The 16469-nt window shown below is 36.5% G+C and overlaps 1 protein-coding gene and 1 non-coding gene across 11 annotated transcripts in view; one reads left to right on the top strand and one right to left on the bottom strand.

The window, feature by feature from the left end:
• SOS1 (SOS Ras/Rac guanine nucleotide exchange factor 1) overlaps positions 1 to 16469 on the bottom strand; it is a 142487-nt gene that overhangs the window by 85278 nt on the left and 40740 nt on the right. The window lies entirely within an intron of this gene.
• On the top strand, positions 394 to 502 carry LOC113938779. The gene has a single exon (XR_003524986.1). It is a non-coding gene; the product is annotated as a U6 spliceosomal RNA (small nuclear RNA).

Below are 16469 nucleotides of genomic sequence, written 5' to 3' on the forward strand. Positions count from 1 at the left end.
AAAATAAAGATAACTTAAACTGTAATTTTTAAAATAAAAGCAATGAAAAAAAGATATAGCTAACATACAGCAATAACTTTATAAGAAATACAGTTACTGAAAAAATTTTATCTCATACCATCTGAAGAAATTTTCAATTATAGTAGGAAATATTCATGCACAGAATTTTTAAAACACACATTTAACTCTTCATTCAAAAGTAATTGTAAATGACAGTATAAGCCTGGGATATCTTATTGTACCAGAAAGCATGGAAGCTCTCAGAGGTGAATGGGTCATAACAAAACAAAACAAAACAAAACATAGGAATATCGTGAAAAGCCTCCTCACTTGCAAAATATGGGCTAATTCAAAAACCAAATCAACTGTAACTAACAGAAATATGTTGAATCTGTGCTCACTTAGGCAGCACACATACTAAATTTGGAATGATGCAGAGCAGATTAGCATGGCCCCTGTGCAAGGATGACATGTGAAATACACTGAATCTATAAAAACCAATGAGGTCAAAATGATGTTTTAAAAAATACCAAGCTCATTAAACAGCACTGGAAATAACTGGGGCACCAATTCTTTATCCTGAAAGAATTAATATACATCCTTCTTTTCCTGTCTGAACTAGACTCTAGGATAATCAAACAACCCAAGTTGGTGAGGAATTCTTCCTTATAGAAGGATTCCAGGTAACAAATGCAAAAGGAATGCAGAGTTCGAAAACCATCCATTTGCAACTTGAACAACATAAATTCAGATATTAATCATCAACAAATGAAACCATTACATGAAGAGTTCATCTTTATAAAGAAGGGCTAAGGCTGTCACGTCCTGAATCCCCTGATCAATCTTAAGTTAGCATCACTAAAATTGGGGCCAGACTTGATGCTGTGTAAAGCCACAGCACCACCTGTGAAGTAATCTTGCCAAAAAAGCTAAAAATAAATCTAATCAAGACTCAAAAGCTAACATCCATTTATAGAAACTATGACACATATAAGTTAGATATTACCCTAAGAAAGTAAACAGAAAAACCCAGAATGTTGAACATCTTGCACGACAACTGACCCAGTTTCTCCAACAAGTCAATTGGGAGAGGAGGGTCTGTAAATTAAAGAAATTTAAGAGATATAACAACTACATTTAATATGCAGTCCTTGTTTGGCTTCTGATTCCAATAAACCAACTGCAAAAACAACACTTCTCAGAAAAAATGGACAAATTTGAATTCTGACTGGTATTATTAGGTGCCACCAAGAAATTATTAATTTTGATAACTATGATAATGGTATTACAGTTATATAAGAAAAAATGCATTTTGAAATATGCAGAGAGGAAATGACCTCTGATGAATGCGATTTGCTTTAAAGTACTTCAGGAAAAATAAAAAGGAAGGTGGATGAAGATGAAGTAAATGTGGCAAAATCTAGGTAACTTCAGGTGATGGGCACGTGAAGATTTGTTCTGTCTACTTTGTGTATGTTTTAAATTTTTCATTTAAAAATACTGGAGTGGAATATAAAAATATTGTGTATCACCTACAGAGACTATCACCAATGCAAATTCACCTCACTCCTACTATTCCCTTTGCAACGATCTGGGGTTGGGCCCCACGATCTGCATCTTTAACAAAATACCTCGGAGGAAATTCTTGCAAGTGGTCCTGAGATCACACTTTGAGAAATATTAACATCGAAGAAGGAACTCCTAAAATCAGTCCTAAATATATCTGGGGAAGTTAAGAAGAGGATTGATAGAAGATCTTTAACCTGAGCTGACTTTTGAAAAATGAATGGAAATCTTCTGGATGGAATCAGTAAGGAGGGCAATCTGGCAGGAATACTATAAGTAAACACACAGATATGAGAGTGCATACTGCAGTTTAGGAAATACAAAGCAGTTTGGCATGATTAGAATATAAGGAAGCATGATGGGAAGATGGTAGGAGGTGAGGTAGGCAAGAGATACAATGTAAAAGATTTCTGTAGGCCATGCTAAAAAAATTAAACTATATTTAATATATTTGATGCAAAGGGAAATTTTATTCTATATTCTAAACAGTTCAGTTATGGGACTTTGGAAACAGAATGTCCATGCCTTAAGGATTATTTCCGTCTTAAAAAGGGTCTTGGTAAAAAGACCTTTTTTTTTTTTTAAGTTTTATTTAAGTAATCTCTACACCCCACATGGGGCTTAAACTCACAACCCCTAGACCAAGAGTCACATGCTCCTCCGACTAAGCCAGCTAGGTGCCCCAAAAAAGACCTTTTCATAAAAAAGACAAGTTATCAACATCATAAAGTTACCTTCAACTAGGTTGACTACCCTGTCCACAACCTAAAATGAGGCCTTAAAAAAAGGCACTAATATCAAATCTTATCAAATAGAACAAAAAATCAATCAACATACCTACATGTTATCATTACGTGCATACAGTATGTGCCTGTGTACTGTTAAGTACATGTATTTCCTAGTTCAGTCCACTAAAAGGGCCTAAAGGTACGTATACATACCTCAGTAACAATGAGCACATCCAGTGCCCTGATCTTGGTTTCTAACACCATTCCCCAAAAGAGAAAGATGGGTTCCTTGGAGACATGGCTGATTCTAGGTCTGGGGAAGGAATATACAGAATGAGCCTAGAGCACATTGCAGTACTGGAAAGTAAAGAAGTGCTCAAAAACTAAAAGGGTGGGTATGTCAAAAAGACATAGGGGGGAATAAAGAAGGAATGAAAGAAAGGGAAAAACAACACAGGAGCCAACATGAGAGGGCTCTCAATGATCAAAGATGGTACAATTTGAGCAAGAAAATAATAGAGTACTGGATTATAACCCAAAGTATAAAATAAATAAATATCCATTAGGCCATTCTGATATAGATACAGATAGATATATGAAATATAAATATATATTTATTTTCGTAAATAAAGGGAGACTGTCTCTTTTCATATCTATATAGATATTCCTTTAAAAAAAAAGATTTATTTGACAGAGAGTGAAAGAGCACAAGCAGGGGGAGCAGCAGTGGGAGAGGAAGAAGCAGGCCCCCTTCCGAGCAGGGAGCCTGATGCGGGACTCGATCCCAGGACCCTGGGATCATGACCTGAGCCGAAGGCAGATGTTTAACCATCTGAGCCACCTAGGTGCCCGGTCTTTCCTTTATATATATATGCAACTATAAAGTTACTCCCTCCCCTACCTTTTCCATATTCTTTAGAAGCAACTTGGGGGTCTATACTATACTCTTCAGTTACAATCCATTTCCATACAATATGTAGAAGATGGGGGGTGGAGGAATAACTTTATAGTGGATAAAGCTAAGAAACACTACCTTGACCATGTTATCAAGGTCAACATCCACAATGACAAGTCATGTTTATAACGTGTACCTTTGATATGCTGTGACAAAAAAATGGCACTTTACCTCTGTAGTTTTCCTACCAAAAACCAATGACCTCAGTCTAACCATGAGAAAAGCAATGGACAAATCCAAACTGAGGAGCATCCTGCAAAAAACCTGACCAGTACTTCTCAAAGTCATCAAGGGCAAGGGAAGTCTGAGAAACTGTCACAGACCAGAGGAGGCAAGGGAAACAAGATGACTAAATGTAATGTGGTATCCTGGGTGGGATTCTGAAGCAAAAAGGGACACTGGGGGGGAACTGGCAAAATGTGAATAAGGTGGCAAGTTCAGTAAATAATAATGTACTAATGATTTTTTAGTTGTGACATATGTAACACAGTGACATGTGGCATTAATAAGGAGAAATTAGGGGGCGCCTGGGTGGCTCAGTTGGTTAAGCATCTGCCTTCGGCTCAGACCATGATCTCAGGGACCTGGAATCAAGCCCCCCCCCGGCCCCTGCTCATGTTCTCTCTCAAATAAATAAAATCTAAAAAAAAAATAAGGAGAAATTAGGTAAGGAATATACAGGAATCTTCTGTATTATCTTTGCAACTTTTCTGTAAATATAAAACTGTTGTAAAGTAAAATGTTTATTTTTAAAAGTGTGGGTTGTGGCTGAAGTAGTACGAGAAGGAAACTTAAAGCTTTAATGTTTATGTCATAAGAGAAGAAAGGATGAAAATGAATGGGCTAAGCATCCAAAGCAAGAAACTGGGGGTGGGGGGAGAAAGATACATTAAAACAGCACTACCAAAAAAAAAGAAATAAAAAGCAATAATAAATAAAAAACCAGAGAGCTCCCTGGACCCTCACACCATGTGATGATGCAGAGAGAAAGTGGCTAAGAACCAGGTTGCAGGCCCTCATCAGACACCAAATCTGCCTTGATTTTGGACTCCCTATGCCCCAGAATTGTGAGAAATAGATTTCTGTTGTTTATAAGTCACCCAAGTCTATGGTATTCTGTTACAGCAAATGAATGGACTAAGATACAAACCATATAAAAAAAAAATCAAAATGGATCAAATACATAATTGTGATGAACAAAAGATTTAGAAACCTTTAAAAAAGTACAGAAGAACATCTTTATAACTTGAGGCAGGAAAGAATTTCTTTGAAAAGACACAAAAAGTACAAAACAAAGAAAAATCATAATTCAATTTCTTAAATTAAGAACTACTGCTTCATCAAAGAAAACACAAAGAGTGCAAAGCTAAGTCACACACTGGGAGAAAATAAATGGAGCACATATAATCCACAAAGTATAAATATCCAGGATAAATAAAGAACTCTAAAGTATTAATAAAAATAAACACCCCATTTTTTTAAACAGGTAAAAAGACATGTACAGGCATTTCATATAAGAGGAAACACAATTGCCCCATAAATAATACAAAGGTGCTCAGCTTCGACCTTGTAAAGTATTCAGGTAAATATAAATTAAAACTCTGAAATATAATTTCAGATCTTACTATTTTGACAAAAATTTAAAAGTCTGAGAGTCAAGTGTTGGTGAAGATGTGAAGAAATGGGAATTTTCATTCATTACTGGTGGAAATAAACAACATGACCTTTTTGGATTAAAGTTTGAGAATACTGGGGAGCCTGGGTGGCTCAATCAGTTAAGCGTCAGCCTTTGGCTCAGGTCATGATCCCAGGGTCCTGTGATGGAGCCCCGCATCGGGCTCCCTGCTCAGTGGGGAGTCTTGCCTCTCCCTCTCCCTCTGTCCCTGCTCATGCTCTCTCTCTCAAATAAAATCTTTAAAAAAATGTTAACAGTAAGTAATGTTTGAAAAGCTAAACTTGGAAACAACTCCAACATCTAGCAACATCAGAATGGATAAATACATTGTAGTAAATTCACAAAATGGAATATTATATCAGTGAAAATGACTTTCATAACATAAATGACTTTCAAAATCATAATATTGGGCAAAAATGTAAGTTACAGATTAATATAAACAATATGATTCCATTTATATCAAGATGAGAAAAAAGGCAAAACCAAACCATGCCTTGTTCAGGAATTTATACATTTGTGATAGAACTGTAAAGAAATGTAAGCAGTCGATTAATCCAAAACTCAGTAAATTGTTACTTCCAGGTGATGGGAGAGGACATGCAATTAGGTAGCGAAACACAGGGGTCTTTTAAAGTATAAGAAATAAATTATATCTTAAACTATGTGTTATGTACCTAGGTGTTCATTTTAAACTGAATGTGTAAGTTACATGCACTCTTTTAAATGTATGATATACTTAAAAATTTTTAAAAATTAAAAGATTATGAGTAATATTTAAAACTATTTTTCTAGTCTTGGAAGTTTTAAGTATTTTCTTCAATAAATGTTATAAAATATAAATAATATATAACTTTTCCAAGTAACAAAATATCTTTATTGTTAATTTGGATGATGAGAGGGGCGCCTGGGTGGTTCAGTTGGTTAAACCGCTGCCTTCAGCTCAGGTCATGATCCCAGGGTCCTGGGATGGAGCCCCACATCGGGCTCCCTGCTCATGCAGGAAGCCTGCTTCTCCCTCTGCCTGCCGCTCCCCCTGCTTGTGCTCTCTCCCTCTCCCTCTCTCGCTCGCTCGCTCTCTGTGTCAAATAAATAAATAAAATCTTTAAAAAAAAATTTGGATGATGAGATTGAGCAAAACAAATAAACTGATGCAACTATAAACCTGGTCCTGGCAAACAGGCATATGAGATTTTACAAGTTCTTTTTTTTTTTTTTAAGATTTTATTTATTTATTTGAGAGCGAGCGAGTGAGCAGAAGCAGGAGGAAGGGGCTGAGGGAAAGAGAAAACAGAGTCCCCGCTGAGCAGGGGGCCTGACATAGAGCTTGATCCCAGGACCCTGAGATTATGACCGGAGCCAAAGGCAGACAGACGTTCAACCGACTGAGCCACCCAGGCGCCCCTACAAGTTCTTAACTGTAAATGTTTGCAAAAGTAGCCTAGTATTAACCAAATTAGAATCTACTATCTGTCAATAAAGGTTGAAATACAACCTACGGAATAATATTTCCATAGCAATAACGTAAGATAGTGCTTGTTCGTTAGCAAAGAATGTTCATAGTTGTTAAGTTAAAAAGTTCTAATGATTTTGGTCATAAAAGCTTTTTTAAAAACCCAAATATTCTTTCTGTTTTTAATTTCAATTAAATGGAATTAAATGGGAATGAGAAATTTAACAAACTGACCAAAATTAGAAAAAGACATTACCCGGGCGCCTGGGTGGCTCAGTTGGTTAAGCGACTGCCTTCGGCTCAGGTCATGATCCCGGAGTCCCGGGATCGAGTCCCAACATCAGGCTCCCTGCTCGGCGGGGAGCCTGCTTCTCCCTCTGACCCTCCCCCCTCTCATGTACTCTCTCTCTCTCTCATTCTCGCTCTCTCAAATAAATAAATAAATCTTTAAAAAAAAAAAAAAAGACATTGCCCAGTGACACTGAAAAGTGGCTTAGTCTTTTTTTCCTGCATTTATTAATGAAGTAAAATCCATACTATGTTCTGTAGTCAGAATTTAATTGGTCACTTGTCTGTTTTGCAATTTTTATGGAAACATCAATTAATAGTGAAGAAATCCTGGTCTTTCACTCTGATTAATTACACAACTAATAAAACTGGGTTGTACTGACTTCCTCATAGAATCTCATTTAAAATTCTAAAAATGGAACCAAAATTTGTTAACTTTGGTGGGTGAAGAAAACTTGTGTTTAGGCCTATGTATATATAATTAAGAATAAAAGGTCCTATAACTTTATATGTATACATTACTTTATTTATCTTGGGAAATTTTTGATTTTTAAATATTTACAAATATTTAATCCATGTTATATAATTTTTGACAATTTCCCTGATTTTTAATTCATAAATATAGTATCTGACTATTCACAAGTTTCTGGATTTTTTTATTAAAAACATTTATTGAACCCTCTCCATAAAGAATACTCTCCTAGGTTATATAAAAAGGATATAGACAATAATACCTATTTAAGAGTTAAGAGTAAAGCTGAAGAAAGGAAACACAAACACATACAATCATAAAATCTTAAGTGTTGGACAGAAAGAGCCAGAAGTGACTTGGTATCCTAACTTCCCACCTAAGGAGGCTGTCTTACAAAATAGCTTGAGGGACACCTGGCCTCAGTTGGTTAAGCAGCTGCCCTCAGCTCAGGTCATGATCTCAGGGTCCTGGGATCAAGCCGCAGGTGGGGATCCCTGCTCAGTGGGGAGTCTGCTTCTTGCCCTTCCCCTCCCTCTGCCCCTCTCCCCATGCTCGTGTTCTCTCTGCCTCAAATTAAAAAAAAAAAAAAAATAGCTTGAAAGTACAATGTATCACATCAAAAGTTCAAAAAGCTGACAAAGTACTAAGAATAATCAAGTTTTGGACTAATTAAGCACAGGTGCCTGGCTTCTTTCCCTTGTTATGCACTAGTAGCTTTTTTTTTAATCCTATTTCAATATAAGTTAGAGCCAATGAGTATTATAGTCAAACTCTTGTCTCATATAAAGATGTTGAACAGAGAAATTTTCACAAAACTGAGTTTGAAAGTTTTATCCAGAAGCATCCTATTTCTAATTTTAATGTTTGCTCCAGGGAGAAAAGTTAACCTGAATTGACCATGTCATGAACTGTTCAATTTATTTCATTTTGTTACTTGTATGTAAAATGTAATGTAAATCAAATCAAATAAGGACCTAAGCCCTCAGCTATTATGTAGCCAAGGGACAGGACAGTTAGGTACTTTACAAAACTTGTTCAAAATCTAAATTTATATGGGAGAAGAGCAAAATGATTCAAGCCGCAGGAGGAAGAGAAATAAAACAAACATACTATATAAACATCAGAGTTAACACTATAGACCACATTAGCCTGATAGAATGTTTGGTAGTTCTTCTAACCTTCCCCTTACAATTCTTTCATTCATACAACAAATATTTGTTGAGCAGCCCACATATATGCTCAGCACTGTAGTAGACATTTGGGAAAAGCAGAAAAGACAAAGTTCTAGTCCTCACAGAACTTACATTCTTTGCTCTAGGTTAGACTTGTGTTACTGGGTCTTTTCCCTCATTTTCCTCTGTATTTTTGGCAAAGGAAAACTAGATCTATGTTAATGAAAGAATAAAGAAGAACAAATAATTTTTTAAAAAAGATATCTTAATGTAATAATCAAAATTTACTCTTAATTTACCTGAGAATAACTAGAAATCTAGCCAGGTCTTAAAGCTCAAGAAAGAAGTTAAGGCCAAAGACCTGGATCTGGAGTTCACCCAATCACTCACAGGAAATAGTACAAACTAAGGGCGGATAAAATCTCTCACTCCAGGGTTAAGACCATAGAGCAGTGAAGGAGAGGATGGCATCTTGGTAGCACCTACATCCAAGCAGCAAACAGATGAAGATAAGGCAAAACAAAAACCATTGTCCAAGACCTTTAAGTGCTGCAAAACTCAAGAGTATTTTGAGAAGACCAATTAATGAATAGCTATAGTGTTTCCACCAATTCCCTAACAGGTAACAATTTTTATCAGGGTCTTATTTATTCCTCCAGAGAGTCTCCATACAAAAACAAGCAAGCACAAATATAATTTTTTTTTTTTTTTACCAGAAACGTTTCCAAGTAGTTTCAGAAACTTGCTTCTGAAGAAAAAGTTTTTTCAAAAACTTTTCACAGAAAAGTTTCAAAAACAGTGGAAGGATTCCCATATATCTTTCATGTAGATTCACCAATTTTTTAAGATATTGCCGTATTTGCTATATCAGTTACTGTTTCTGTCTTTGTCTCTGTCCTTGTCTCTCTATACATATAAACATACCTACATACACATATGTGTGTATATTTCTTCATAATTACTTGAGTGCAGTTTGCATACAGCAACCCCTTTGCCCCAAACATTTCAGTGAGTCAGTGTGCATTTCCTAAGGATTTTCATTTACATCATCAGAATAAAACTATTAAATTCAAAACTAACATTGATACAATATTACTCTCTAATCTCCAGACCTTTTTCAAATTTCAGTGACGGTCCCAACAATGTTCTCTATAGAGACTGCTTTTCCTGGTCAGGATCATCTACTGCATTCAAATTTCATGCCTCCTTAGTCTCCTTCTATCTGGAACAGTTCCTCAGTCTTTCTTTGTCTTTCCTGGTGTTGACATTTAAGAGGACAGGCCATTTAGTTTCATAATGTTCCTCACCACTTTGCCTGCCTCTGATAACTCTCCCTTCCCCAGTTTCTGGTTTTCCTACCCACTTCCAGCAGTTGCAACAAAAGGAACAGGTCCCTGGTAAAAACTGTTACCTGTTAGGGAATTGGTAGAAGCATTATTCCCACTTAATAATTTATAAAACCAAATATATGAAACAAAGATTTTCAGATATTGGGAAACAGGCAGTTCAAACTATGATGCCTAAAGAGAAGGGAAACAAATGAGGTGAGCTCTCTAACTGGTCAGCTTCTGCCTGGAAGCGGCTTTCAGGCCACTGAGCAGGGAGAGAGTGGAACAAGGTCTCAAGGGAGCCCAGCAATCTCAAATTCAGGAGACAGAAATCATGCAGGGCAAGGTAGCTAAATATGTGCAATAGGGCACTAAAATGGAGAGGACTTCCCAAGACAGAGGAAGCTCCAGAGATCTGCAGAGTACCCTCAAATCTATGGCTGAATACTGATATGCACATGTGAGAAAAAATTCCCCAAGGCCAGGAAAGAACCACCAAAAGGGCCGCAGACAAAACAATTCCTGGGTCTCACACAGGAGCAGGATTAGTTCATGCTCCCATCAGTCGTGGTGGAAAGATCTCTTAACACATGGGGTATCATGTAAAGTTCTCAGGAAAACACTGTCTCGGTAGTAAAACTAAAGCCTCCGCTCTACCATAGCTTAAAGCAAGTCTCAAACGGATTAAACCCTAAATAACTTAATTACTTGTCAGAACAAAATATAACACTATTCATAAAATATAACAAAATCCAGTACCCAACAATGTAAAACTCACAATTTCTATAACCAATCAAAAGTTACCAGCACATGCAAAGAAGTGGGAAAATATAACCCAAAAGCAGAAGAGGAGTTAATCAACTGAACCCAGAAAATGGCAAAGATGATGGAATTAGCAGACAGCGAAATTGAAATAGCTAGTGTAAGGCCACAAAACAAGTCGCCACAAATTCAAAAAAAAACAAAACAAAACACAAAAAACTGAAGTCATATCATGCATCTTTTCTGACCACAATGCTATGAAACTAGAAATCAACCACAAAAAAATCTGAAAAGAGCACAAATACATGGAGATTAAATAATGTGCTACCAAACGATGAATGGGTCAACCAAAAAAAAAAAAAAAAATCAAAGACATCAAAAATTACATGGAAACAAATGAAAATGAAATGAAAACACAACAGTCCAAAACGTCTGAGAGGGAAGGTTATGGCCTCCTCAAGAAGCAAGAAGAATCTCAAATAAACAACCTAACCTCACACCTAAAGGAGCTAGAAAAAAAGAAGAACAATACCCCAAACCAGCAAAAGGAAGGAAAATGAAGGGAATATTAAAGATTAGGGCAGAAATGAATGATATAGAAACTAAACACAATAGAACAATGAATAAAACCAGGAGATGGTTCTTTGAAAAGATCAACAAAATTGATAAACCTCTAGCCAGACTCAAAAAAAGGAGGGGGGGACCCAAAGAAACAAAATCACCAATGAAAGAGGAGAAATAACAACCAACACCACAGAAATATAAACAACTGTTAACAGAATATTATAAAAACCTATATGTCAAGAAATTGGGAAAACTCAGAAGAAATGGATAAATTCCTAGAAACATAAAACTTACCAAAACTAAAGCAGGGAAAGACAAAAAATTTGACCAGACCAATTACCAGCAATGAAATTGAATCAGTAATAAAAAAAATTCCCCCAAAACAGACGTCCAGGACCAGATGACTTCACAGAATTCTACTAAACATTTAAAGAGTTAATACCTATTTTTCTCAAACTATTCCAAAAAAAATATAAGAGGTAGGAAAACTTCCAAATTCATTCTATAAAGCCAGTATCATTCTGATACCCAAACCAGATAAAGACACCACAAATAAAGAGAACCCACAGGCAAGTATCTCTCAGGAATATAGATGCAAAAATCATCAAAAAATATTAGCAAACTGAATCCAACAATACATTAAAAAAAATCATATGTCATGACCAAGTGGGATTTATTCCCAGAATGCAAGGGTGGTCCAATATTCACAAAATAATCAACGTGATATGTCACATCAATAAAAGGAAGGGTAAAACCATATGATCATTTTAATACATGCAGAAAAAACATGTGACAAAGTACAACACCCATTCATGATACAAACCCTCTGCAAAGTAGGTCTAGAGGGAACATACCTCAACACAATAAAGGTCTTATATGAAAACCCACAGCCGACATCATACTCAATGGTGAAAAACAGAGCTTTCCCCCCGCATGGTCAGAAACAAAACAAGGATGTCCACTCTCACCACTTTTATTCAACACAGTACTAGAAGTCCTACCTACAGCAAGTAAACAACATAAAAAAATAAAAGACATCCAAATTGTAAGGAAAAAGTAAAACTCTCACTGTCTGCAGATGACATGATACTATATATAGAAAACCCTAAAGACTCTACCAAAAAATTACAAGACTGATAAATGAATTTAGTAAAGTCACATGATACAAAATCAATGTACAGAAATCTGCTGCATTCCTATTAATAATGAAGTAGCAGAAAGTGAAAGTAAGGAAACAATCACATTTACAATTGCACCAAAACCAATAAAACACCTAGGAATAAACTTAACCAGAGAGGTGAAAGACCTGTACTCTGAAAAGTATAAAACACTGATGAAAGAAATTCAAGACAACATAAAGAAATGGAAAGACATTCCATGCCTATGGACTAGAAGAACAAATATCATTAAAATGTCTATACTACCCAAAGCAATCTACAGATTTAATGCAATCCCTATCAAAATACCAACAGCATTTTTCACATAAGTAGAACAAACAATCCCAAAATTTGTACGAAATCATGAAAGACCTCAAATAGCCAAAACAATCTTGAAAAAGAAAAATGAAACTAGAGGTATCACAATTCCAGGTTTCAAGTTATATTACAAAGCTGTAGTAGTCAAAACAGTATGGTACTGGCACAAAAACAGACACAGAGATCAATGGAATAGAGTAGAAAACCCAGAAATAAACCCACAATTATATGGTCAATCCATCTTCAACAAAGGAGGAATGAATATACAATGGGAAAAGACAGTCTCTTCAACAAATGGTACTGGGAAAACAGGACAGCTACATGCAAAAGAATGAAACTGGACCACTTTCTTGCACCATACACAAAAATAAACTTGAAATGGATTAAAGACCTAAACGTGAGACCTGAAACCATAAAAATCCTTGAAGAGAGCAAAGGCAGTAATTTCTCTGACATTGGTCACAGCAACATTTTTCTGGATATGTCTCCTGAGGCAAGGGAAACAAAAACAAAAACTAGTGGGACCACATCAAAATAAAACATTTCTGCTATGAGGAATTCTTAATCTCAGGAAACAAACTGAGTGTTACTGGAGTGGTCGGGGGTGGGAGGGATGGGGTGGCTGGGTGATAGATATTGGGGAGGGTATGTGCTACGGTGAGCGCTGTGAATTGTGCAAGACTGTTGAATCACAGATCTGTACTTCTGAAACAAATAACGCAACATATTTTAAGAAAAAAGAAAAAGAAGAAGATAATAGAAGAGGAAGAAAAGGGGAGTATGTCAGAGGGGGAGACGAACCATGAGAGATGATGGACTCTGAAAAACAAACTGAGGGTTCTAGAGGGGAGGGGGGTAGGGGGATGGGTTAGCCTGGTGATGGGTATTGAGGAGGGCACGTTCTGCATGGAGCACTGGGTGTTATGAACAAACAATGAATCATGGAACACTGCACCAAAAACTAATGATGTAATATATGGTGATTAACATAACAATAAAAAATTAAAAAAAAAAAAAAAAAAAACATTTCTGCACCGTGAAGGAAACAATCAACAAAACTAAAAGGCAAATGAGAGAATTGGAGAAGATATTTGCAAATGGCCTATCCAATAAAGGGTTAGTATCTAAAACATAAAATGAACTTATACAACTCAACACCAAAAAAAACAAATAATCCAATTTAAAAATGGACAGCAGACATGAACATTCTCTAAAGAAGACGTACAGATGGCCAAAAGACACATCAAAGAGATGCTCCACATCACCCATCAGGGAAACATAAATCAAAACTACAATGAGATATCACCTCACACCTCTCAGAATGGCTAAAATCAAAAACACAAGAAACAACAAGCGTGGGTGAGGATGTGGAGAAAAGGAACCCTCCTGTACTGTTGATGGGTATGAAAACTCGTGCAGCCACTATGGAAAACAGTATGGAGATTCCTCAAAAAATTAAAAATAGAACTACCACATGATCCAGAAATTGCACTACTGGGTATGTACCCCAAAATACAAAAATACCCCTATGTTTATTGCAGCATTATTTACAATAGCCAAACTATGGAAGCAGTCCAAGTGCCCAACCACAGATGAATGGATAAAGAAAATGTGGTTATACACATTCAATAGAATATTATTCAGCCATAAAAAAGAATGAAATCTTGAATTTGCAGTAACATGGACAGAGCTAGAGAGTATAATGCTTAGCAAAGCAAGTCAGTCAGAGAAAGACAAATAACATATGATCTCAGCATAAGTGGAATTTAAGAAACAAAAGAAACAAGCAAAGGAAGAAAAAAAGAAACAAACCATGTAACAGACAACTATAGAGAACTGATGGTTACCAGAGGGGAGGTTGGTGGGGGGAAGGGTGAAATAGGTGATGGGGATTAAAGAGTACACTGATCACGATGAAAAAAATAAAATAATAAATAAAATAGGCAGTATAAATATACTCCATATGCTTAATAATGTAAAGGAAAAATATGAACATGATGAGGAAAAAGATACAAAAAAAATCTAAATAAAACTTCTAGAGATAAAATTATAATATCTGAAACAGACAATACAGCAGATTGGATATTGCAAAATAAAATACACGGAAACTTCAAGACACAGAAGGAAAACTCTCCAAAATGAAGCACAGACAGGGGAGGGGGGAAAAAAAAAGACTGAAAAAAATGAACAAGTCTCCATGACCTGTGGGGCAATATTAAGCAGTCTAACATATATGTGACTGGAGTCCCAGCAAGGGAGACAGAAAAAAATTTTTAATAAGGAATAAGCTCCACTTTTGGGGGCTGTGTCTAAGCTCCAGGCCCACCAAGAGCACTCTGGCAAATACTGCAACAAAGTAGTTGATTGCGTTTTAAGAAACCACAGGATTCATATTTCTAGTTTTTACTCTGATAGGATTAAAACCTTGACATGTTTAGTCTAAGTATGTCCCTTTTCTTTTATTTATCAATGGGGGAGGGAATAAGAACATTAAAAAAAGAAGGGAAAAGTTATTTTCTATCTCAACTGGACTCAAATATTTATTGAAGGTCTGCTGTGTTAGCAAGACATTATTCTAAATGTCAGAGATTCAACATTAAACAAAGTTCACCCAGAGCTTGTATTTTAGTAAGAACAGGGCTCCAGCCATGTGCTTTTATTTTTAAAAAGTAGGAAACCTTAATCTGAACCTCAATCCACTGAAATGAGACATCAGGTATACATAAGCAAAAAGGATGGAGTGCCTGGGTGGCTCAGTTAGTTGAGCATCCAACTCTTGGTTTCTGCTCAGGTCATGATCTCAGGGTCATGGGATAGAGCTCGGATCCGCACTCGGCGGGGAGTCTGCTTGAGGTACTCTCTCTCTCCCCCTCCCTCTGCCCCCTCCCCGACACACACACACACACACACACACACACACACACACACACACACACTCTCTCTCTCTCTCTCTCTCTCTCTCTCTCTCTCAAATAAATACTTTAAAAATATATATATGTTAAAAAAGGGGAAACCACAAATGTAACTCCAATACACGGGATAGTCTTTTTTTAGTACATCTAAGGTTTCCATGAATTTAATGTCTTATTATTCAAAGTACATAAAACACTCTACTCACACATAACTAATGAATGTATCATGTAAGCACATAACTGGTGGTTAATCCAGAAATTATTTCTTCCCCAACAGAGCCAGGTCTATATCCTCCCTGTATCCTTTAAGGTAACTAGCATGTCCCCTGTTAATTCCACTCCTTGCCCACCAGCAGTCTTCTTGCATTCTTTTCCAGAAGCCAGAATCCCTAGCCACATTAGGATAAATCAGAGGAACAAGAATTCTGTTCACAGAGTACTTATGAAATGAATGGATGAATCACACTGTTAAATTCTATATAGTATTAGCTATATCATTATGAGTTAAATAGTAATATTTTGTAGAATAGTATTGTTATTGGGCTGAACTGTGTCCCCTAAAAAATGCATATGTTGAAGTCCTAATTCCCAGCACTTCAGAATGTGACTATATTTGGAGCTAGGTTCTTTAGAGGCAATTCAATTCAAATGAGGTCATTAGGGTAGGCCCAAATCCAATCTGACTGGTGTTCTTGTGACGAAAGGAATTTCGGACACATATAGACAACAGAGGAGAGACCATGCAAAGACACGGGAAGAAGATGGCCATCTACAAGCCAAGGACAGAGGTCTCAGAAGCAATCAACCCTGCCAAAACACTGATCTCAGACTTCTAGTCTCCAGAATCACAACAAAATAAATTTCTGTTGTTTAAGCCATCTAGTTTGTTATGGCAGCCCTAGGCAAACTAATGCAACTATGTATCCATTAAAAAGAATTACAGCTATGCCATTTGATAGACTTCCATTGGGTTTCTTTTTTTTAAGATTTTTTTTTTATTATTTGAGAGAGAGAGAAAGAGAAAGAGCAGGGGCAGAGGGAGAAGCAGACTCCCCCGCTGAGCAGGGAGCCCGACATGGAGCTCGATCCCAGGACCCTGGGATCATGACCTGAGCCGAAGGC

The sequence above is a fragment of the Zalophus californianus genome, chromosome 8 (genome assembly GCF_009762305.2).
Source record: "Zalophus californianus isolate mZalCal1 chromosome 8, mZalCal1.pri.v2, whole genome shotgun sequence".
Taxonomy (NCBI): Eukaryota; Metazoa; Chordata; class Mammalia; order Carnivora; family Otariidae; genus Zalophus; species Zalophus californianus.